The sequence below is a fragment of the Schistocerca cancellata genome, chromosome 3 (genome assembly GCF_023864275.1).
Source record: "Schistocerca cancellata isolate TAMUIC-IGC-003103 chromosome 3, iqSchCanc2.1, whole genome shotgun sequence".
NCBI lineage: Eukaryota > Metazoa > Arthropoda > Insecta > Orthoptera > Acrididae > Schistocerca > Schistocerca cancellata.
The window spans coordinates 442,723,338-442,746,843 of record NC_064628.1 but is presented as its reverse complement, the minus strand read 5'-3'; positions in this window follow the sequence as shown (position 1 = coordinate 442,746,843).

Here is a 23,506-nt window from a genome sequence, read left to right as displayed (position 1 = left end):
TTTTTATAAAGCGGCTTTACTACTGTGTACTTTAATCACTCAGGCAACTGTCTATTCCTAAAGGAAAAATTACATTTATGACTAAATACTGGGCTAACACGTGCAGAACAGATTGCTAGGCACCCCATCATATCCATGAGAGACCTTAGTCTTCAGTGATTTAATTATTGACCCAATCTTCCCCTTGTCAGTATCACAGAGGAGTATTTAAGATATCAGTGTTGGAAAGGCATTTCCCAAGAGAGTTATATGATTCCCTGTGTAAACTAAGTTTTTATTTAATTTACCTGCAATGCTCAGAAAATGCTTGTAAAATGCTGTACATACATCTTATTTATCAGCAACAGAAATATTCTTACTACGAAATGACTTTACATCGTCGACCAGACACCTCCTTCACAACTGACAATATGTTTTTAATTTTATCCTGTGAATTAGCTTTTCTATTTGCGTACCACATACTATTTGAGATCCTAATAACATTTTTAAGCAGCTTGCAATATTCTTTGTAATGGGCTACTATAGCTTGATTGTGACTTCTAACATTTTGATATAATTCCCGCTTTGTTTTACATGATATCCTTATCCCACTAGTCAGTCAGCCAGACTGACTTTTACTGCTAGTACCCCGTTCAGAACGTTCTAATAGAAAGCAACTCTCAAAGAGCGTGAGAAATGTGTTTAGGAAAGTATTATATTTGTCATCTGTGTTATTGGCACTGTAAATATCCTGCCACTCTTGTTTTTTAACGATGTTTAAAAAGCTCTCTATTGCCATGGGATTAGCTTTACTACATAGTTTGTAATTAAATGTGACATTTGTTTGAGTAGAAAACCCTTTAAGTGCTAAAATTTCTGCATCATGGCCTGAAAGGCCGTTGACTCTTTTATTAACAGAAAGCCCATCTAGTAATGAAGAATGAATAAAAATATTGTCTATGGATGTGCTACTTCTCCCCTGCGTCCTAGTTGAAAAAACACAGTCTGCATCTGGTCATATGAGTTTAGGAGATCTACCAACATTCTTTTCCTTGCACAATCACATACAAAATTAATATTCAACTCTCGACATATAACTAATTTCTGGTAGTTTCTATAAAGTGAACCGAGAACCCTCGCTAGCTTGAGCAGAAATGCTCTGAAGTCAGAGTTATGGGGCCTATGAAAAACAACAATTAGGTGTTCAGTTTCACTAAATTCAACTTCCTCTGCACAACATTCAAATATCTGTTTAGTGCAGTGTCGTGAAGTTCTCAGTAGGAACTGCACTGATGGCGCCCAGTCTGTCATTGTCGTGCCTTCGGAGCGTGTCAGGGTTGGTAATACAAGTACAGTGGGTGAGCGAAACTTGTAGTTTGTAAGTTTGTACGGAAAACCCCAAACACTGCTGCCATTTGGTCCTTAATGTACGCCTCCCCTTTCTCTACTACTGTTTGGCTGTTCTTTATATTATTGATTGACTGTTCGATAGATTTCAGGCTTCTTTGTCGTTTCCTTTCCCCTAAAGATCTTTGATTGTATCTCCTCGCCTACCTTGCTCTGCGTCTTAACGACTGTAGTGCATAACTGCAGAGCTGCAATGCCTGCACCAATTTCTGGCTTTGCTGTGCCGGCCGGCGCGGCCGAGCGGTTCTAGGCGCTACAGTCTGGAACTGCGCGACCGCTACGGTCGCAGGTTCGAATCCTGCCTCAGTCATGGATGTGTGTGATGTCCTTAGGTTAGTGAGGTTTAAGTAGTTCTGAGTTCTAGGGGACTGATGACGTCAGAAGTTAAGTCCCATTAGCGCTCTGAGCCATTTTTGGCTTTGGTGTCAATATCAATTACCTATACAAAAACAACTATTACAATTCTATGTGCGAATTATACAGTCCAGTAACATTAACGTGACCACCGCCTATGTTCGCCATGAACGTACTGTTACTACCCACAGACGACTTGTGGGGACATATGGAGGACATATGAAGCGTGTTGGCAGGATGCGGACGTAAGTTCAGTTGTTGTAATGTGGAAACGGAGCGATTTATCTGATATCCAGTAGGGTATTATCATTGGCATTCAGGCCAATGGGCAACGGCCTTGCCGCAGTGGGTACATCGGTTCCCGTGAGATCACCGAAGTTAAGCGCTGTCGGGCGTGGTCGGCGCTTGGATGGGTGACCATCCAGGCCGCCATGCGCTGTTGCCATTTTTCGGGATGCACTGAGCCTCGTGACGCCAATTGAGGAGCTACTGGCCCGAATAGTAGCGGCTTCGGTCAAGAATACCATCATAACGACCGGGAGAGCGGTGTGCTGACACCACGCCCCTCTATCCGTATTCTCCACTGAGGATGACACGGCGGTCGGATGCTCCCGGTAGGCAACTCGTGGCCTGACGACGGAGTGTTATTTGTTTGTTGTTTTATTCAGGCCAATGGTGAAAGTATTTCCGAAACGACTAAGTTTGCAAACTGTTCACCCGCCGCCGTGGTTAAGGTGTACTGTCCACGACAAAGTGATGCTTATCGAAACTAGCACCGAGACAGATGTGGTGCACCACGGGGCACAGATGGCAAGGGTGAACGACGGCTGTTGATATGTGTACGGAAGAATAAACGTGAAGATGTGACCAACCGACCAGCTGGATGCACCAAGGGGCTACTAGACAAAGTCTCCTCAACAACCGTTCAGCGATCGTTACTATGTATGGGCCTCTGCAGCAGGCGTCTGGTTCATGCATCCATTATGACTGCTGTTCATCGACAACAAAGGCTGGAATTTGCACGCCAGTACCAGAACTGAACGTCCACTGAGTGACGGCATGTGGCCTTTTCGGATGAATGACATTCTATGCTCCTTTGGACAGATGGCCGTTGGATGTGCACCGTGAAACGTCTGAAAGGAAAGTGTCAGGCTGGAGGAGGGAGCGTTATGGTTTGGGGAATGTTTTCGTGGCATTCGCTGGGTGATATCGCCGTTGAAGAAGGCGGAATGGATTAACACAAAAGTCCATCTATCTTTGGGGACCGTGTCCATCCCTACATGCATGTCTTTCCTCGACGTGATGTCATCTACAAACAATACAACACAGCGTGTCACACTGATCGCAGTGCGCCGGCCGCTGTGGCCGAGCGGTTCTAGGCGCTTTAGTCCGGAACCGCGCGACCGCTCCGATCGCAGGTTCGAATCCTGCCTTGGGCATGGATGTGTGTGATGTCCTTAGGTTAGATAGGTTTAAGTAGTTCTAAGTTCTAGAGGACTGATGACCTGAGATGTTAAGTCCCATAGTGCTCAGAGCCATTTGAACCATTTTTGATAGCAGTGTACGTGCTTGGTTGGAAAAGCACCAGGATGAGTTTATCATACTCCCCAAGCCATCAAACTCCTCGGATGAATACCCAATCGAGAATCTGCGGGACCACCTTGGTCGGGCTGTTCACGCCATGGATCCTCAAACGAGAAACCTAGCGCAGCTGGCCACGGCACTGGAAATGGCACGGCTCCACATACCTGTCGGTACCTTCCAGGTATCCATTGACTCTCTTCCTGTACGTCTCGCGTTGGAAATGTTAGTTGTCAGGGATTTTGACTGGTGGTCACATTAATGTGTCTAGATGGAGTATATAGAATCTTGGCTACGCTCGCAGTGTAATGATTACAAATGGGATTTACACTGCTCTCCTTTTGAGAAACAAACACTCACCCAGCGCAATAGCAAACATATCAGGCCACAATACTGTAGGCATAGTCAGGACTTTGGATTTTCAACATATGGACATCTCAGTAAAGTGCTTAGCTAATAGAACACAAAACCCCACTACATATCTTAGTGATTTCTGCTTGATGATGAATGTTATAATTTAGTTGCTAAATAACCTATTCATCATCAAGCAGGAATCACTCAGTAAAATTCTTTGGTCAACCATATCTTCAAGCAGATGTGTTTTTGTACGGCAGTAAACGTTTTTTTAGAGACGACAGTGAACATTTGCACATACACATCGGCATTCCACATCCCTACAACTAGTCGTATGGGTTCAAACAATAATGAGATGGTGAGCAGGAGAAGCAGTGACCGGCACGTAGAGGGAAGAAGTACATGGGAGAGAATTTCCATCTCGCTCAATGCTGACAACACCGGCAAAGTTTCCACTTCGTAGGCCAATCAATCATCTGCTGTAGTAGAAGTAAGGAAATAGATATACTGTTTCATGTCTCATCGACAGATATTGTTATTATAGATAGAGCTATTCTCTAATTTTTTCTGCAGTCGTGGACTGTACGGCTGGTCCAGGCGGAGGTTCGAGTCCTCCCTCGGGCATAGGTGTGTGTGTTTGTCCTTAGGATACTTTAGGTTAAGTAGTGTGTAAGCTTAGGGACTGATGACCTTAGCAGATTCCCATAAGATTTCACACACATCTGAACATTCATTCTCAAATTTTTTGTCATTGTGAGGGATGGAGGGAGAAAGAGGGGTCGTCTTTTTAAGGAACCATCCCGGCATTCGCCTAAAGTGAACTGGGAAACCACAGAAAACCTAAATCTGGATGATGCGCGCTCGGGCTGAATTCGGTTCTTCCGAATGCGAGTCTACTGTCTTAGGCACTACGCCACGTCACCTACTGCTGTGGTAGAAACGACAGACGAAAATTGTAGTGTTTCTTGAAACATATTTCTTTTATGTTCAGATGTGATACTTATTAATAGTAATGAATATGAAAATAAAATTACGCCTGTTGTAACAAAGTTTTATCGCTCACGTTGGCAGTGTCCGACTGCTGCACAAGGTTATCGACTTTCGCCGACATATCGGTCTAATGATTTCACCTGTAGCTTGTAAAGCTATCCTTCACAATTTTACATCCTGCTTTTGATTTGTACTTAACTGTAGGATTAGAAAATCGTAATGGGTTTGTGTTCTGTTTGAGGTCCCTGCCAACCTTAGCAATCAACTGAATAACTGGAAGTGTTAGAACAGGCCTAATTTAATTTCACCCTTTCTACAACAAATTAACATCACATTTGAATGTGAACATATCTATAATGCTCTTTCACGAAACGTTTTAATTCCACCCCTTCCACACTTCATAGGAAAACGGCAGTCTTTCACTATCCGATAATCACTGGGTTCGTCGCCATAAAACGTCTGTGTAATATTTGAGAACTGGCCAATTTGACAAAAAAAAATCTACTAGGAAAGCTGTAGATCATTAAATTTGTTTTAAAAAAGTCAAGGAAGTTGTCGAAAAATGTAGGTGGTAAGTATATATCGACGTTCGTATGTTTCACGGAAATCACGTGGTTAAAGGGTGTATGTTTTCGTACTTTCCATTCAGTGCTTCTTTTCCAGTATTGGCAGAGTTATATGTCGGTATATATTTAACTCTGGATTTTTTTCTTCGCTGTTGAAAACGTGTGCTTTCTGCTGGCTGGTATACCAGTATTGACGACTGCTAAATCTGGCAGTGGAGGATGTATCCGTCATCAGCAGACCATTGTTTAGTTACGTCAATGGAAGTCAGGTCGCCGTCTGTATGTTTGAAACGTCCCCTTAGAAAGAACAGCGCGTAGCGTTGCGCAGTTGGAGGTGAGCCGCCAGCAGTGGTGGATGTGGGGAGAGAGATGGCGGAGTTTTGAAATTTGTCATGAACTGCTATATATATTATGACTTTTGATGACTATTAAGGTAAATACATTGTTTGTTCTCTATTAAAATCTTTCATTTGCTAACTATGCCTATCTGTAGTTAGTGCCTTCAGTAGTTTGAATCTTTTGTTTAGCTGGCAGTAGTGGCGCTCGCTGTTTTGCAGTAGTTCGAGTAACGAAGATTTTTGGTGAGGTAAGTGATTTGTGAAAGGTATAGTTTAATGTTAGTCAGGGCTATTCTTTTGTAGGGATTTTTGAGAGTCAGATTGCGTTGCGCTAAAAATATTGTGTGTCAGGTTAAGCACAGTCATGTAAAAAATTTTTCTAAGGGGACGTTTCATGTTTTATTCGTGATCAACGAGTTATAGACGGGGCAGATCCGACATAGTTAAGGAAAAAGGCATACAAACATTTACTGAGGGGATTAAGACGAAGGAATGAAAAAACATGTAGCTCATGCTTGTTCATGAAGAGCGCAGTGAATCTTATTAGAAGGATGATTAGGCTTTTTTTTAGTTTATCTCGTTTTGTACTGTATTGGTCATTGAATTTGTTCCGGGCGAACAGCCGTTGACACCCGATCAGGTTCTTCGTTGATCCGTTCACTCTGCTTTTTTTTTATTATTATTACAGAGTGTAGCTAACCCTCCGATCGAACACACTGATCTACCATGTCGGCGGCTAGAACGGGCACTGTAAAAAATGAGTCCCACATTTATCGACGATCATTTCAAAAAATTTATATTGTTGGTAAGGCGCATCACAAGATTATTGTAAAAACGAGATGGAAAAAATGTCGTTTGTGACTTTACAAAGACATTTCCAAATCCATAAAGGGAATTATGAGAGAACGAAACGATAGAAGGAGCACTCAAGTAAAATTTAGAATTGGGCACATCAGAAATCTTTTAGTTGTTGCAAGTGGATACCATGGTAACTGTACGGAAGGGTTATTGAACTCTGATGTTGCAGTTCACAGCAGCGTTGAACCCTCAGAAGTTAATGAAGTATCTGACTGGGTTAATTTCATTTGTGAGTATTTGGAAACAGTTGAAGATAAATAACATTTTGCATTCTAGGACATTCTGAAGAATTATAATAGACACCTCCCAAAAATCGAGTCGATACAAAAATACGTAAGTTTTCTTTTTGGAGAGGGTCCGCCTTGACCTAAACACAATTTTTCTTTTTCTTTTTATTCCCCAAACATGTCTTGCTGAAGCTTCAGCATCATCAGTGGGTGTTTGTTATCTCCTATCAAACGGGGAAAATGGTTTTCACTGCTTTTACACATATAAATTTCAGTTTTTAAGAAAGTATTTACATAACCAAGAAACTGACTTCGAAAATTTATCATTGGTCTTGTTATCATTATGCTTATCATCTACCATTAACATTGTGTGTGTGCGTGCGTGTGTGTGTGTGTGTTCATTATGTTTCCCTTACTTTTGCTGCTTTTCGCTTTATATTCACTGGGAAGGACTGTACTAAGTAACTTTTCGTGTCAATGTTTACAAAATACGGAAACAAGACAGTAGATAGCTGAACAGATGAATGTTTTCTGGGTGGGAGTTTTGAATCCGTCATTTTGTGTGTGTGTGTGTGTGTGTGTGTGTGTGTGTGTGTGTGCTTGCGTGCTTAAAATGGGGGTTGGAAGTGTTTATGGGTTGGTGTCGTTTGATAGTTCTTTGAGGACAGAGAACAAATTTCCATTGCACATAACTGTGTATTAGTTTATTACTTGTTTTCCTTAATTATGGCTTTTTGTCTCTAATAGTTGTCTTAAATTATTTGTTTTTGTGGGGACTGTTGCTGTATTTGAAAATTTTTACGTCAGTGTTGATGTTTGTTGGGCTGTGTTTCATGTCCATAAGCCGTTCAGCAAACGCTGAGTGACCAGTTACTTTTAATGCTGTTCTGTGTTCTGTGTATCTGGTATTAAATATACATTTATTTGCAGTCTTGGCATGTGAGCTGGTAAATACCAGACGGGTTGTATTTGTTTGTGATAGTGTTGGTTGCTCTCAGTTTTCTATTTATTGCGTCGACTGTCCTATACGCTATTTTCAGTTCTCATTTTCTGAATATGTTGTCTTTTCTACGGGCCGCTTTACTGATGTAAATGTGAGAGTACCATATGTGTATTGTTATGGCTGTTTCTTGTTCATGTGTACTCCTGCGTGTGTGTTTGTGTTATATGTGCTTACGTGCTGTTTGTATGTGTCTGTAAGTTGGTGGCATGTTGTTTGTTTTTGTGTACTGGGTGTCCCCTTGTTTTAATTTTGTAATCAGTTTCTCTATAATGCCTCTATCATACCCAACTCTGTACCTGTTGGCTTGATTCTCTGTTCTTCATTCCTGTAGTTATCTTCAATGAATGGAGTATTGTTCAGTTTGTGTAGGCATATACTTGAAACTGGCTAGTTTGTGCTCAATTGGATGATTAGAGTACTTGTGTATGGCTGTGATGGTGTTGATCACTTTCCCGAATATAGAGAATTGGTGTTGGATGTTGTCCCTATGTTAAAGTCAACGAAATTTAACATTTTGTTATTTTAGTTTCTACAGTTAATTCTGTTTTGGGCTGAAATGTGTGTGTTCCATAGTGATTTACTGGGTGTGACTTAGTGTTTCATCTAGAAGACATATGATGTCATCTACATAGCGATACCAATGTACTATCCTTTAGTTTTTGGGTCTCACTATTCCTTAAAATTTATTGTTTTCGATCTGACTGAGAAAGATGTTGACTAGCAGTGGACTGAAATGAAATGAAATGATCGTATGGCATTTATTGGCCGGGATATCCCCTTCGTGGTTCGGCCGCCGTATTGCAAGTCTCTTTAGTTGGCGGCACTTCGCGACTTGAGTGTCAATGATGATGAAGGACACACAACACCCAGTCCCCTATCGGGAATCGAATCCGGGCCCCATTGCGTGGTAGGTGGTAACGCTATCACTGCGCCACGGAGGCGGACAGCAGTGCACTGACTGGTGACCACATGGGAAGTCCATCCTGTTGTGAGTATAACTGGTTGTCAAATGAGGAACAGTTTTACGACGTGATTAGTTTTAGAATGCTAGCTTCTTATCTTTGGAATGCCATTCTTGTGTTCCAATTGTCGTTCAGTGGTGGCGCAATTCGTTTACATAGATGTGATGTCGAATGATTTGAGTGCAGATGCTGTTGGTATGTTGACGTCTTTGACTTTTTGTATCGGCGTTTTGGTATTCTGTATGCTCCTGTTGTTTGTGTATACATAATGTAAGTATGTGTATATTTCCCTGGCTAGGTGATGCGTAGTTGCTCTTCTGAAATTGACTACTGGACGTACTGGAGTGTCCTCCTTGTGGAGCTTTAGTAGGCTGTTCATTGTCGATGTCGAGGGATTCTTTTGTTTTAATCACTTCATTTTATGTTTTGCGAATATGTGTGATATTTTAAAGAAGCACGGCACAGTACCAGCGCAGCCAGAAGCAAATGCTCTAGCCAAGCGATTGCACTCAAACTAGTCAGTTTCCAGTATATGCTTCATAGACTGAACAAAACTACACTCAGTAAGACAAGTACAAAAATAAATTACAGACAATAAAACAAAGTATTATACGGAAACTGATCACGAAACTAAAACCAAAATAAAGGGGACATACACTGACACACAGATTTTGAACACACATAACACAAACATAAAGAACATATTGCGAACACACACACACACACAGTAATAATTAATTATAGGCACAACAATAATACGACTTGTCAAAAATTTTCGAAGTAAATAGCTGTTCTGCGTTAAGTTCTACATGGCTGCAGATGGTAAACTGTGAAACGAAACAACAACATTGTTGTTCTTGTTGTGGTCTTCAGTCCTGAGACTGGTTTGATGCAGCTCTCCATGCTACTCTATCCTGTGCAAGCTTCTTCATCTCCCAGTATCTACTCCAACATACATCCTTCTGAATCTGCTTAGTGTATTCATCTCTTGGTCTCCCTCTACGATTTTTACCCTCCATGCTGCTCTCCAATACTAAATTGGTGACCACTTGATGCCTCAGAACATGTCCCACCAACCGATCCCTTCTTCTGGTCAAGTTGTACCACGAACATCTCTTCTCCCCAGTCCTATTCAATACTTCCTCATTAGTTATGTGGTCTACCCATCTAATCTTCAGCATTCTTCTGTAGCACCACATTTCGAAAGCTTCTATTCTGTTCATGTCCAAACTATTTATCGTCCATGTTTCACTTCCATACATTGCTACACTTCATACAAATACTTACAGAAATGACTTCCTGACACTTAAATCTATACTCGATGTTAACAAATTTAACTTCTTCAGAAACGCTTTCCTTGCCATTGCCAGTCTACATTTTATATCCTCTCTACTTCGACCATCATCAGTTATTTTGCTCCCCAAATAGCAAAACTCCTTTACTACTTTATGTGTCTCATTTCCTAATCTAATTCCCTCAGCATCACCAGACTTAATTCGACTACATTCCATTATCCTCGTTTTGCTTTTGTTGATGTTCATCTTCTGTCCTCCTTTCAAGACACTGTCCATTCCATTCAACTGCTCTTCCAAGTCCTTTGTTTGACAGAATTAGAATGTCATCGGCAAACCTCAAAGTTTTTATTTCTTCTCCATGGATTTTAATATATACTCCGAATTTTTCTTTTGTTTCCTTTACTGCTTGCTCAATATGCAGATTGAATAACATCGGGGAGAGGCTACAACCCTGTCTTACTCCTTTCCCAACCACAGCTTCCCTTTCATGTCCTTCGTCCCTTATAATTGCCATCTGGTTTCTGTTCAAATTGTAAATAGCCTTTCGCTCCCTGTATTTTACCCCTGCCACCTTTAGAATTTGAAAGAGAGTATTCCAGTCAACATTGTCAAAAGCTTTCTCTAAGTCTACAAATGCTAGAAACGTAGGTTTCCCTTTCCTTAATCTTTCTCCTAAGATAAGTCGTAAGGTCAGTATTGCCTCACGTGTTCCAGTGTTTCTACGGAATCCAAACTGATCTTCCACGAGTTCGGCCTCTACAAGTTTTTCCATTCGTCTGTAAATAATTCCCGTTAGTAGTTTGCAGCTGTGGCTTATTAAACTGATAGTTCGGTAATTTTCACATCTGTCAACACCTGCTTTCTTTGGGATTGGAATTATTATATTCTTCTTGAAGTCTGAGGGTATTTCGCCTGTCTGATACATCTTGCTCACCAGATGGTAGAGTTTTGTCAGAACTGGCTCTCCCATGGCCGTCAGTAGTTCCAATGGAATGTTGTCTTGTTTCGACTCAGGTCTTTCAGTGCTCTGTCAAACTCTTCACGCAGTATCGTATCTTCCAATTCATCTTCATCTACATCCTCTTACATTTCCATAATATTGTCCTCAAGCACATCGCCCTTGTACAGACTCTCTATATACTCCTTCCACCTTTCTGCTTTCCCTTCTTTGCTTAGAACTGGGGTTCCATCTGAGCTCTTGATATTCATACAAGTGTTTCTCTTTTGTCCAAAGGTCTCTTTAATTTTCCTGTAGGCAGTATCTATCTTATCCCTAGTGAGATAAGCCTCTACATCCTTACATTTGTCCTCTAGCCATCCCTGCTTAGCCATTTTGCACTTCCTGTCGATCTCATTTTTGAGACGTTTGTATTCCTTTTTGTCTGCTTCATTTACTGCGTTTTTATATTTTCTCCTTTCATCAATTAAATTCAATATTTCTTCTGTTATGCAAGGATTTCTACTAGCCCTCGTCTTTTTACCTACTTGATCCTCTGCTGCCTTCACTACTTCATCCCTCAATCTACCCATTCTTCTTCTACTGTATTTCTTTCCCCCATTCCTGTCAATTGTTCCCTTATGCTCTCCCTGAAACTCTGTACAACCTCTGGTTCTTTCAGTATATCCAGGTCCCGTCTCCTTAAATTCCCACCTTTTTGCAGTTTCATCAGTTTTAATCTACAGGTCATAACCAATAGATTGTGGTCAGAGTCCACATCTGCCTCTGGAAATGTCTTACAATTTAAAACCTGGTTCCTAAATCTCTGTCTTACCATTATATAATCTATGTGATACCTTTTAGTAACTACATTGTTCTTCCATGTATACAACCTTCTTTCATGATTCTTAAACCAAGTGTTAGCTATGATTATGTTGTGCTCTGTGCAAAATTCTACCAAGCGGTTTCCTCTTTCATTTCTTAGCCCCAATCCATATTCACCTGCTACATTTCCTTCTCTCCTTTTTCCTACACTCGAATTCCAGTCACCCATGACTATTAAATGTTCGTCTCCCTTCACTATCTGAATAATTTCTTTTATTTCATCATACATTTCTTCAATTTCTTCGTCATCTGCAGAGCTAGTTGTCATATAAACTTGTACTACTGTAGTAGGTGTGGGCTTCGTATCTATCTTGGCCACAACAATGCGTTCGCTGTGCTGTTTGTAGTAGCTTACCCGCATTCCTATTTTCCTATTCATTATTAAATCTACTCCTGCATTACCCCTATTTGATTTTGTGTTTATAACCCTGTAGTCACCTGGCCAGAAGTCTTGTTCCTCCTACCACCGAACTTCACTAATTCCCACTATATCTAACTTTAACCTACCCATTTCCTTTTTTAAATTTTCTAACCTACCTGCCCGATTAAGGGATCTGACATTCCACGCTCCGATCCATAGAACGCCAGTATTCTTTCTCCTGATAACGACGTCCTTTTGAGTAGTACCCGCCCGGAGATCCGAATGGGGGACTATTTTACCCCCGGAATATTTTATCCAAGAGGACGCCATCATTATTTAATCATACAGTAAAGCAGCATGCCCTCGGGAATAATTACGGCTGTAATTTCCCCTTGCTTTCAGCCGTTCGCAATACCAGAACAACGAGGCCATTTTGGTTAGTGTTACAAGGCCAAATCAGTGAATCATCCAGACTGTTGCCCCTGCAACTACTGAAAAGGCCGCTGCCCCTCTTCAGGAACCACACGTTTGACTGGCCTCTCAACAGATACCCCTCCGTTGTGGTTGTACCTACAGTACGGCTATCTGCATCGCTGAGGCACGCAAGCCTCCCCACCAACGGCAAGGTCCATGGTTTATGGGGGGGACAACTACATTAACTTACATAAAATTTAGAAAATCCACAGCATGTGGTAAGAAGGGTTATACACTAAATTTTGTTTTTTCAATTATATAAATACTGTCTTTTAAACTCAAATTTATATACGAGTATGTACTAGTGGTAACAGCCAATTTTCCTGTTTTACATTTACACAAGACAGCAAAAATCCAATGAATATGCTGAAATTTCAGCGACACATGTCTGGGGTCTGAAAAATATAAATTGTGTTTTGCTCAGTGCTGTAAACATGGACAAAAGGATTTCAGCATCATGATGACTGTGTTATAAGGGTTCTATGGAGATCCCTTATTCGTTGGAAAACCGAATCACCACAAGAAAATCATTATACGCTTGCGAAACACTGGCTATCTCATCTTATCAGACGTATGGTATGATGGCAGAAGAAAAGATCACCAAGAGGAAAGCATCTAAATTGTTGAAACAGCTCCTGTAGTCCTGAAGTACATTATAACACAGGTTTATGACGTGGAGATATATCGCCCTTCACATATAATCTCGAATCTCGGATGAAGTTGAAAGTTACACACACAGAAACTGAAACTGCTTTTTAAAATGATAATTTGTCAAAAAAAAGGAAGAAAGAAAGAAAAGAAAAGGAGGCCAATGTTAAAGATGACAAACAACTACATTTCACAATCTGTTATTTCAGCTGCAAGACTGAGATCCTTCGTTTCTAATGCATAAGTAGGATTTCAGAAAACGGCATGTAAAAAAAAAAAAAAAAGGATCGAGAGATGTGTCTTTGGCTTTTGAATGAATCCTATAATAACATACAATGTAAAGTAGCCAGTATCCAAAAAGCAGTAGAAATCTCTCAGGACAGTTCTTTTGTACTGTTTGTGTTCAACAATACAGATGTCTATATTGACAAAATTAATAATAAACATTACGAATACACATTTTTTGTTCTTTAATTAATGTATTTCTGTTAGTTTTATTGTTTCGAAAACTATACAGTTGTAAGACTAAAGGGCGACAGTAACTTTGAACTCTGTGTCACTACTCAGTAACGCAGCTCTATGAAACCCGGATAGAAAGTTCTACAATATAGTTTGGAATACAACTAAAAGAAATACGCTTTGAGACGAACAAAAATTACACTCTTATTGAAAGAAGGTAGTTACGCTGAAGGCACCGCGATTTGTAATGGTACCCTGGACATTACAAAAAGCATGTCATGATTCTTAATTGGGTGTCTTGTCACCAAGGACGGCTATGCATCCTCTGTAACGTGCTCCCATACTGTCCACGAGGTTGGTAAAGAGTTCTTGTGTTAGGGCAGGTAACTACTGGATGATAGTTGGTGTATGTGGATGCGCTGCAATACACCTCCACAAAGCATCCCACTTATGCTCGATGGGGTGTAAGTCGTGGAAACGGGCAGGTTAGTCCATTCACCGAATATCCTCTAGTTCCAATAACTCCTCCACCAGCGCTGTTCGATACAATCTCGGATTGTCATTCATAATAATGAAGCCAATATCATGTGCACCCGTGAAAGATACACCTACTGAAGAAGTACAGTGTCACAGTAACGCTGACTGCTGAATATATCGTGTTACAAGATCTGGAGATCAGTACACCCACTCAACACTACGACTCCCTACGACATAACACCAGGGCCACGGAAACGACCACGTTCGACAATGTTCCTTCGTGCATTACGTGTTACCACCTCTTCCCTAACGTCCAGCATTACGAACGTGATCTTTTTGGTGGTCCAGGTGTTATGGTATGGGGAGGCAGGTGTTGCATGGGTGTACTGACCTCCAAATCTTTTAACACTGTACACTCATCAGTCAATGTTATTGTGACATTGTACTCCTTCCCCATGTCCGTCTATGAGGCTTATTTTTGTGCATGACAATGCGAGACCGCAAAGAACTGTGGAGGTACAGGAGCTCTAAGAATGAGAAGATATACGGCGAATGGACTGGCCTGCCACTTCTCCAGTGTTAATGCCCACGAACAACTGTGGGATGCGTTGGGGAGAAATATTGCGGCACGTCCACATGCACCAACGAAAAACAAGCATTTGTCCCCCACGCTGGCGGAGGAATGAAAGGCCTACCAAAATAACTCCTTACCTACCTCGCAGACAGCACTGGAGCACATTGCATAGTATGTATTGCCGTCTGTGGAGATCACACAACCCATTAACAACAATGCCCTGTCTTTTGTAATTTCCAAGTAACCATCGTGAATAGCGGTTACTTCAGAATAACTGTATTTGGGTAAAAGCACACTTTCTGTTCGTCTCATTGCTTATTTCCATCAGTTACAGCCGAGATGATTCTTTCTAAAAGCCGACGGTCGCTTCCCTTCTTCATCCTTCCTTAACCCGAGCTTGTGCTCCGTCTCTAATGACGTCGTTGCCGACGGGACGTCAAACACTAATCTCCTCCTTCATTTAGTTACCTTCTGTACTATAATGTAACAGTTGTTTTTATGTATGGTCCAAGTTTCATTGAGCTATATTTCTAGGCAGTGACACATCTTGCGAAAGTTACTTTCATCCTTCAGTTTTGCTCATCCAGAGTACTGCCTTCATGCATGTGATTGTATGAAATTGATAAATAGCGATATAAACTTGCTAGCTAGGTTTTTCGTCATTTTCTTAGACTTCTTCTCTTTGATGCTCTACAACTTTTCTTGTACACAGTTTCGTGTCAAATTGGCCAGTTATCGGATATTGCGCTTACCATGTAACTATAGAAAAGCAAACGCAAAAAAAAGAAGAAGAAAAAAAAAAGAAGCCAGAGAGATTCTCGTATTTCGTTCACTAGCCGTTCATCTCTCCTAAAAGTAAACTAAATCACCCAACGATACTGACCGGCTGCCGTGTCATCCTCAGCCCACAGGGACACTGGATGCGGATATTGGGGGCGGGGCATGTGGTCAGCACACCGCTTTCCCGGCTGTATGTCATTTTACGAGACCAGAGCCGCTACTTCTCTATCTAGTAGCTCCTCAGTTTTTTCTCACACGGGCTGAGTGCACCCTGGTTGCCAACAGCGCTCGGCATACTGGATGGTCACCCATCCAAGATCTATTCCAGCCCGACACCGCTTACCAGCTGGTATCATTAATGGTAGGATATGACAATTTTTCCGCGAATTTCAAAATTCGTGTTATCTGATGCTAAAAATGACCTTACCTAATAAACTGTTTTTTGATATGTTGACATATTTTGCCTTCTGATTTAGATTTTTGTATATTTGGTTTCTATATAATTATTTTCAAATCTGTAATCTTTAATTTTCTTTTTTCTATCCTTTATATAAATTTTACTTTCACCAGGCGTCGCATCATTGTGTTATATGTAACAAAGCAACAGTTAGCCTTACATGTACATACAATAATTGCAATTCATAGAACATGTACAAAACGTAAAGTAAATCCTGTTGCGCGTTACCAGTGTAACGTATTCGTCGTCTGACAACAAAGAGAAAATGGAAACGACGAAGATAATTGAATCAGCTCAACGGTATGCAGTGAATTAATAAAGGTTCGCCGTCGAAATGGTACCTCACAACACATGTGGCACTACATACTGAATTTAAATCCATACGTCTAATACTGAATTAACGTCTTATTTACTAACTTGCTTTTCTGAAGAATAAAATACCCATCACTTTTCTGATTGCTCTGTCAGGTGTCGCTGCACGTATCGTAGTTCGATGAGAGAAGTGATCGTGAGAAGTGTTAATTTAGTTTCCGTCTTAATTAGTGGTATCAATACCGATTCGGACTTTGTATTAAAAAGACGCAGGCTCTATTTGGAATGAATTTCTGAAATAGCAAGACACGATGCGTGACGAGTGTAATAGCTTTGGAACAACGTACGTTACTTTTCGTGAAACATCTTTTCTCGAACACAAAATACGTAACAGGGAAACACATGGGAGAATTTAATAGGAAAATACATTGACTGTAGACACGGTTCAAATAATTTATTATCGTTCAGAATAAATCAGTTTAAAGGATTGGCAGACGTCAGCCGAAGGAACAAATAAATGTATCGTTAAATGGGACGGAGCCTCTTCCCAGGAGCTCTCTCTACTGTTTTGACATCTGATAGCATTTCCTCCTTAATTACCGATTTAGTAATGGAAGAAATAGTCAGTAATACGAATCATCATTGTTTCCTACTCATTTGTCGGAATATAAATATTTTCATCTTATACTTGTATTGATACATCTCAGTATGAGAGCAAGAACGAAGTCTTTAAAAATATAGTATGTTTTTGCTTCCCATGCTTTAATGTGCAAGTAACTTAACAGTTCCATCGTGATTCATAATTTCCTCTGTGCACACTTTTTTGATAAAACTCAAGTCAGTGTTGGTGTCTATAAAGAGACTGAGAATAATTTCCTTCAGATAACATATTCTTTACTTCCATCAGCTCCATTAACAATTCTCTTACTTGTTTCCCTTCTTGGTAATGGATCAAAGCAGGTAATTAAATCCTTGTCCTGGCGTTCTATTTCAGATGTAGTTGCTTTTCCAGTGGTTGCTACCCTGAAGGGTGTTCCCTGTACTCTTTGCTGTGATGACGTCCAACTTCCTTCATTACAGCCATTTCTTCTGCAATATTGTATTCTCCCCATGACTGGACCTCTGCTATTATTATTCTACGTAGATCCCTCTTTCTATCACTGTAATTTCTGGGCTTGTATCCTCTTGTCGCGACTTGTGTGTTGTTAGTTGTACTCTCAGCATGTTGCATATTTTTTCTGTAACTCACATTATGCGGTCAAATATTTTTTCATTAGGTCTGCATGGTCTTCTTCTTCCATTAATTCAATCTCACTGTCGCAGCTCGCCTTGTAAATGTGCAGGTAATCTAACTGACCCAAGAATTAGAACAAAAACTGTGCGTTTTCTCATGTTCCACCAATTAGTTTCTCTATTGCTGTGCTACGTAATCCGCTAATTAATTCTTCGATTAAATGTTATTCACCTACATCCTTGTCTACATATTTGGCCTGGGTAGTATTCCACATTCTAAAGTTTGTATATCCTTCCCAAGAATCTATGTTAATTTCGGGTCCCCGCAACTCTAATTGAAGTTTCCTCTGCGCACCTAGTGACCAACACTTTGCTTTGAAATCCATTTCAGACTAAATGTATAATTTAAACTGTATACAGTTAATAAACCCTATTCAAGTGCTTCGCTGTCCACGGGGTTAATCACAAAAGTGTCAGCTTCTTATCATCCTGAACTATTGGTCAAATACCATGGAAGTACCTTTAAAATATTACTGGATCGGTTTTTTTCATTTTGACCAAATGTAGGAAACTTTTTCTCATTTTAACGAACATCAATTCTTCATCACAAGTACCACATTCCTCCAGACATCACTCTGGTCTGTGTGGTATCAGATGAGAAATGTGTAAATGCAACTTACTTGAAATCAGATCTGAAGGAATTAGCTACAAAAGTAAAATAATTTGAAACCATTGCTAATAAATTACGAGATACTAGTACAGGGGTAGCACCGCAGGAAGCCATAGGAGAGTGTATTGAGGGAGAATAAGTTCTCGAAATAATTAAGTGTCTAGAATTTATGGAGACTAAACAGAACCAATTTTCAGAGCCTGTTAACGCTTACCTTAGAAAGAGGCAATAGATTACCTAGGGCAATATAACCAAAAAGGTATAATTACAAGATATCTGGTTGTTGTTCTTGTTGTTGTCTTCAGTCCTGAGACTGGTTTGATGCAGCTCTCCATGCTACTCTATCCTGTCCAAGCTTCTTCATCTCCCAGTACTTACTGCAACCTACATCCTCCTGGATCTGCTTAGTGTATTCATCTCTTGGTCTCCCTCTACGATTTTAACCCTTCACGCTGCCCTCCAATACTAAATTGGTGATCCCTTGACGCCTTAGAACATGTCCTGCCAACCGTTCACTTCTTCTAGTCAAGTTCTGTCTCTGACAGAATTACAATGTCATCGGCAACCCTCAACGTTTTTATTTCTTCTACATGGACTATAATACCTACTCCGAATTTTTCTTTTGTATCCTTTACTGCTTGCTCAATATACAGATTGATTAGCAACGGGGAGAGGCTAAAACCCGGTCTCGCTCCCTTCCCAACCACTGCTTCCCTTTCATACCCCTCGACTCTTATAGCTGCCATCTGGTTTCTGTACAAATTGTAAATAGCCTTTTGCTCCCTGTATTTCACCCCTGCCACCTTCAGAATTTGAAAGAGAGTATTCCCATCACCATTGTAAAAAGCTTTCTCGAAGCCTACAAATGCTAGAAACGTAGGTTTGCCTTTCCTTAATCTTTCTTTGAAGATAAGTCGTAGGGTCAGTATTGCCTCACGTGTTCCAACTTTTATACGGAATCCAAACTGATCTTCCCCGAGGTCGGCTTCTATCAGTTTTTCCATTCGTCTTTAAAGAATTCGCGTTAGTATTTTGCAGCTGTGATTTATTAAACTGATAGTTCAGTAATTTTCACATCTGTCAACACCTGCTTTCTTTGGGATTGGAATTATTACATTCTTCTTGAAGTCTGACGGTATTTCGCCTGACTCATACATCTTGCTCACCAGATGGTACAGTTTTGTCAGGACTGGCTCTCCCAAGGCTGTCAGTAGTTCTAATGGAATGTTGTCTACTCCGGGGGCCTTATTTCGACTCAGGTCTTTCAGTGCTCTGTCAAACTCTTCACGCAGTATCGTATCTCCCATTTCATCTACATCCTCTTCCATTTCCATAATACTGTACTGAAGCACATCGCCCTTGTATAGACCCTCTATATACTCCTTCCACCTTTCTGCTTTCCCTTCTTTGCTTAGAACTGGGGTTCCATCTGAGCTCTTGATATTCATACAAGTGTTTCTCTTTTGTCCAAAGGTCTCTTTAATTTTCCTGTAGGCAGTATCTATCTTATCCCTAGTGAGATAAGCCTCTACATCCTTACATATGTCCTCTAGCCATCCCTGCTTATCCATTTTGCACTTCCTGTCGATATCACTTTTGAGACGTTTGTATTCATTTTTTTGCCTGCTTCATTTATTGCATTTTTATATTTTCTCCTTTTATCAATTAAATTCAATATTTCTTCTGTTACCCAATGGTTTCTACTACCCTCGTCTTTTTACTTATTTGATCCTCTGTTGCCTTCACTATTTCAACCCTCAAAGCTACCCATTCGTCTTCTACTGTACTTCTTTCCCCCATTCCTGTCAATTGTTCCCATATGCTCTCCCTGAAACTCTGTACAACCTCTGGTTCTTTCAGTTTATCCAGATCCCATCTCCTTAAATTCCCACCTTTTTGCAGTTTTTTCAGTTTTAATCTACAGTTCATAACCAATAGATTGTGGTCAGAGTCCACATCTGCATCTGGAAATGTCTTACAATTTAAAACTTTGTTTCTAAAACTCTGTCTTACCATTATATAATTCTACCAAGCGGCTTTCTCTTTTATTTCTTAGCCCCAATCCATACTCAGCTATAATGTTTCCTTCTCCCCCTTTTCCTAATCTCGAATTCCAGTCACCCATGACTATTAAATTTTCATCTCCCTTCACTACCAGAATAATTTCTTTTAGCTCATCATACATTTCATCTGTCTCTTCGTCATCTGCAGAGCTATTTGCCATATAAACTTGTACTTCTGTAGTAGACGTGGGCTCCGTGTCTGTCTTGGCCACAATAATGCGTTCACTATGCTGTTTGTAGTAGCTTACCAGTACTCCTATTTTTTATTCATTATTAAACCTACTGCTGCATTACCCCTATTTGATTTTGTATTTATAACACTGTATTCACCTGACCATAAGTCTTGTTCCTCCTGCCACCAAAACTTCACTAATTCCCACTATATCTAACTTTAACCTATCCATTTCCTTTTTTAAATTTTCTAACATACCTGCCCGATTAAAGGATCTGACATTCCATGCTCCGATCCGTAGAACGCCAGTATTCTTTCTCCTGATAACGACGTCCTCTTGAGTAGCCCCCGCCCGGAGATCCGAATGGGGGACTATTTTACCTCCGGAATATTTTACCCAAGAGGACGCCATCATTATTTAATCATACAGTAAAGCTGCATGCCCTCGGTAAAAATTATGGCTGTAGTTTCCCCTTGCTTTCAGCCGTTCGCAATACCAAAACAGCGAGGCCAATTTGGTTAGTGTTACAAGGCCAAATCAGTGAATCATCCAGACTGTTGCCCCTGCAACTACTGAAAAAGCTGCTGCCCCTCTTCAGGAACCACACGTTTGTCTGGCCTCTCAACAGATACCCCTCCGTAGTGGTTGCACCTACGGTACGGCTATCTGTATCGTTGAGGCATGCAAGCCTCCCCACCAACGGCAAGGTCCATGGTTTTATAGCATAGTTAAAATTTAAATACTTTTTGATTCAGAAAGAAAGAACATATATCAATTGTTTATTACAGACGTCTATAAAAGTTAGAAACACACTGCGCATGTCACTGTATGGAAGGAGATTTGAGGCAGCTGCGCTGTTGTTTGTTTCCAGCAACGTGGCTACTACATCAGAAAAGAAATCATTTTGTGTGTTGGAATATGCGTGAAATCAATCTACTGTTCTCGTGCAGCGTGCATTCTACTCTTGATTCATCAAGTATCCACCTCCGCATGAGCAGATTTATCACTGGCATACAAAATTATTGGAAGTTGGTTGTACGGGGTTACAAAATCCTGACGTCCTCGTCGAACAGGAAAGAAACTCACGGAAAGTGAATGTGTTTCGTGTCATTTCTGTTCACAAAGTTCATGGACTTGTCTTTTTTAAGGAGGAAACTGTGATAGGATGTCATACCTGGACGTGCTGCAAAACTGGTTGTTTCCTGAACTTGACGAAGATTCCAATGATCTAATTTTTAGTCATGACGGAGCCCCGCCGCACTTTTAACTTTAGGTGCGGCCTTAACATAACAATCATCTCGACAACACCATTCCACAACGTTGCATTAAAAGAGATCAACAAGATGTAGTTCATGACTTCGGCTTCCCAAGTCATAAGATCTCAGGCCATGCGGTTTTTTTTTGTTTGGGATACATAAAAGGCAGAGCCTTTGTCCCACCTACGGCAGTAATTCAAAAGCTAAGAAATCGAATTCTTGAAGCGGACGATTCAACAAATAGCGATGTATTGATTGGTGTGTGGAATGTAATGCACTATAATTTCTGTGTTTCTCCAGCAACGCATGGTGTTCATGTTAATATTTAGTATAGAACATAAAAATTTGAACCTTCCTCTATCAGTGACATACGGAATGTGTTTCATTTTAAGTAAGTAAGTAGCTGCTTCAACATAAAAAAGAGTTAAAACAGGTCTTTTCCTGGTTCAAACGGTGCATGTGGATGCAGGGGTTAGCAGTGGCCAGCCTTGGCTCTATGAAGCTCGGCAGACTGAAACTGCGGCTAGAGGCAAAAAACGATCAAATATGAAAGATTAGGTTGCTCGTTTCATACCAAGTAGCAAGCTACGGAAGTTTCATACCCCTAAAAACTTATAATCAGGTATTTATATTAGTTGACCAATTCCAACTGCGACTGATGTGGTAGTCATAGGATATTGCATTTGCATCCTTTTGTGGAGTGCAACAATCTTGCAGTCCTGAATATTGAAACTGCCTTCACTACTTCATCCCTCAGAGCTACTCATTCTCCTTCTACTGTATATCTTTCCCCCATTCCTCTCAGTTGTTCCCTTATGCTCTCCCTGAAACTCTGTACAACCTCTTGTTCATTCAGTTTAACCAGGTCACATCTCCTTAAATTCCCACCTTTTTTGCAGTTACTTCAGTTTTAATCAATAGATTGTGGTCAGAGTCCACATCTGCCCCGGGAAATGTCTTACAATTTAAAACCTGGTTCCTAAATCTCTGTCTTACCATTATATAATCTATCTGATACCTTCTAGTATCTCCAGGGTTCTTCAATGTTTACAACAGACTTCTTTGATTCTTGAACCAAGTGTTAGCTATAATTAAGTTGCGCTCTGTGCAAAATTCTACCAGACCGCTTCCTCTTTCATTTCTCTCCCACAATCCATATTCACCTACTATGTTTCCTTCTCTCCCTTTTCCTACTCTCGAATTCCAGTCACCCATGACTATTAAATTTTCATCTCCCTTCACTACCTGAATTATTTCTTTTATCTCATCATACATTTCATCAAGTTCTTCATCATCTGCAGAGCTAGTTGGCATATAAACTTGTACTACTGTAGTATGCATGGGATCCGTGTCTATCTTGGCCACAATAATGCGTTCACTATGCTGTTGGTAGTAGCTTACCCGCGCTCCTATTTTTTTTTTTTTTATTCATTATTAAACCTGCTCCTGCATTACTTCTATTTGATTTTGTATTTATAAACTACGAAAATGCCCATCTGTTATAAATCGAAAATGATATCCACGAGATCAGTACAAGAAACTTTGATAAAAGCCCGCATCTCGTGGTCGTGCGGTAGCGTTCTCGCTTCTCACGCCCGGGTTCCCGGGTTCGATTCCCGGCGGGGTCAGGGATTTTCTCTGCCTCGTGATGGCTGGGTGTTGTGTGATGTCCTTAGGTTAGTTAGGTTTAAATGGTTCTAAGTTGTAGGGGACTGATGACCATAGATGTTAAGTCCCATAGTGCTCAGAGCCATTTGAACCATTTGAACCATTTTTTGATAAAACATTCGAAACAAAAGTAACCAGTTACCAAACCCAAAGCCTTTGCTTCAA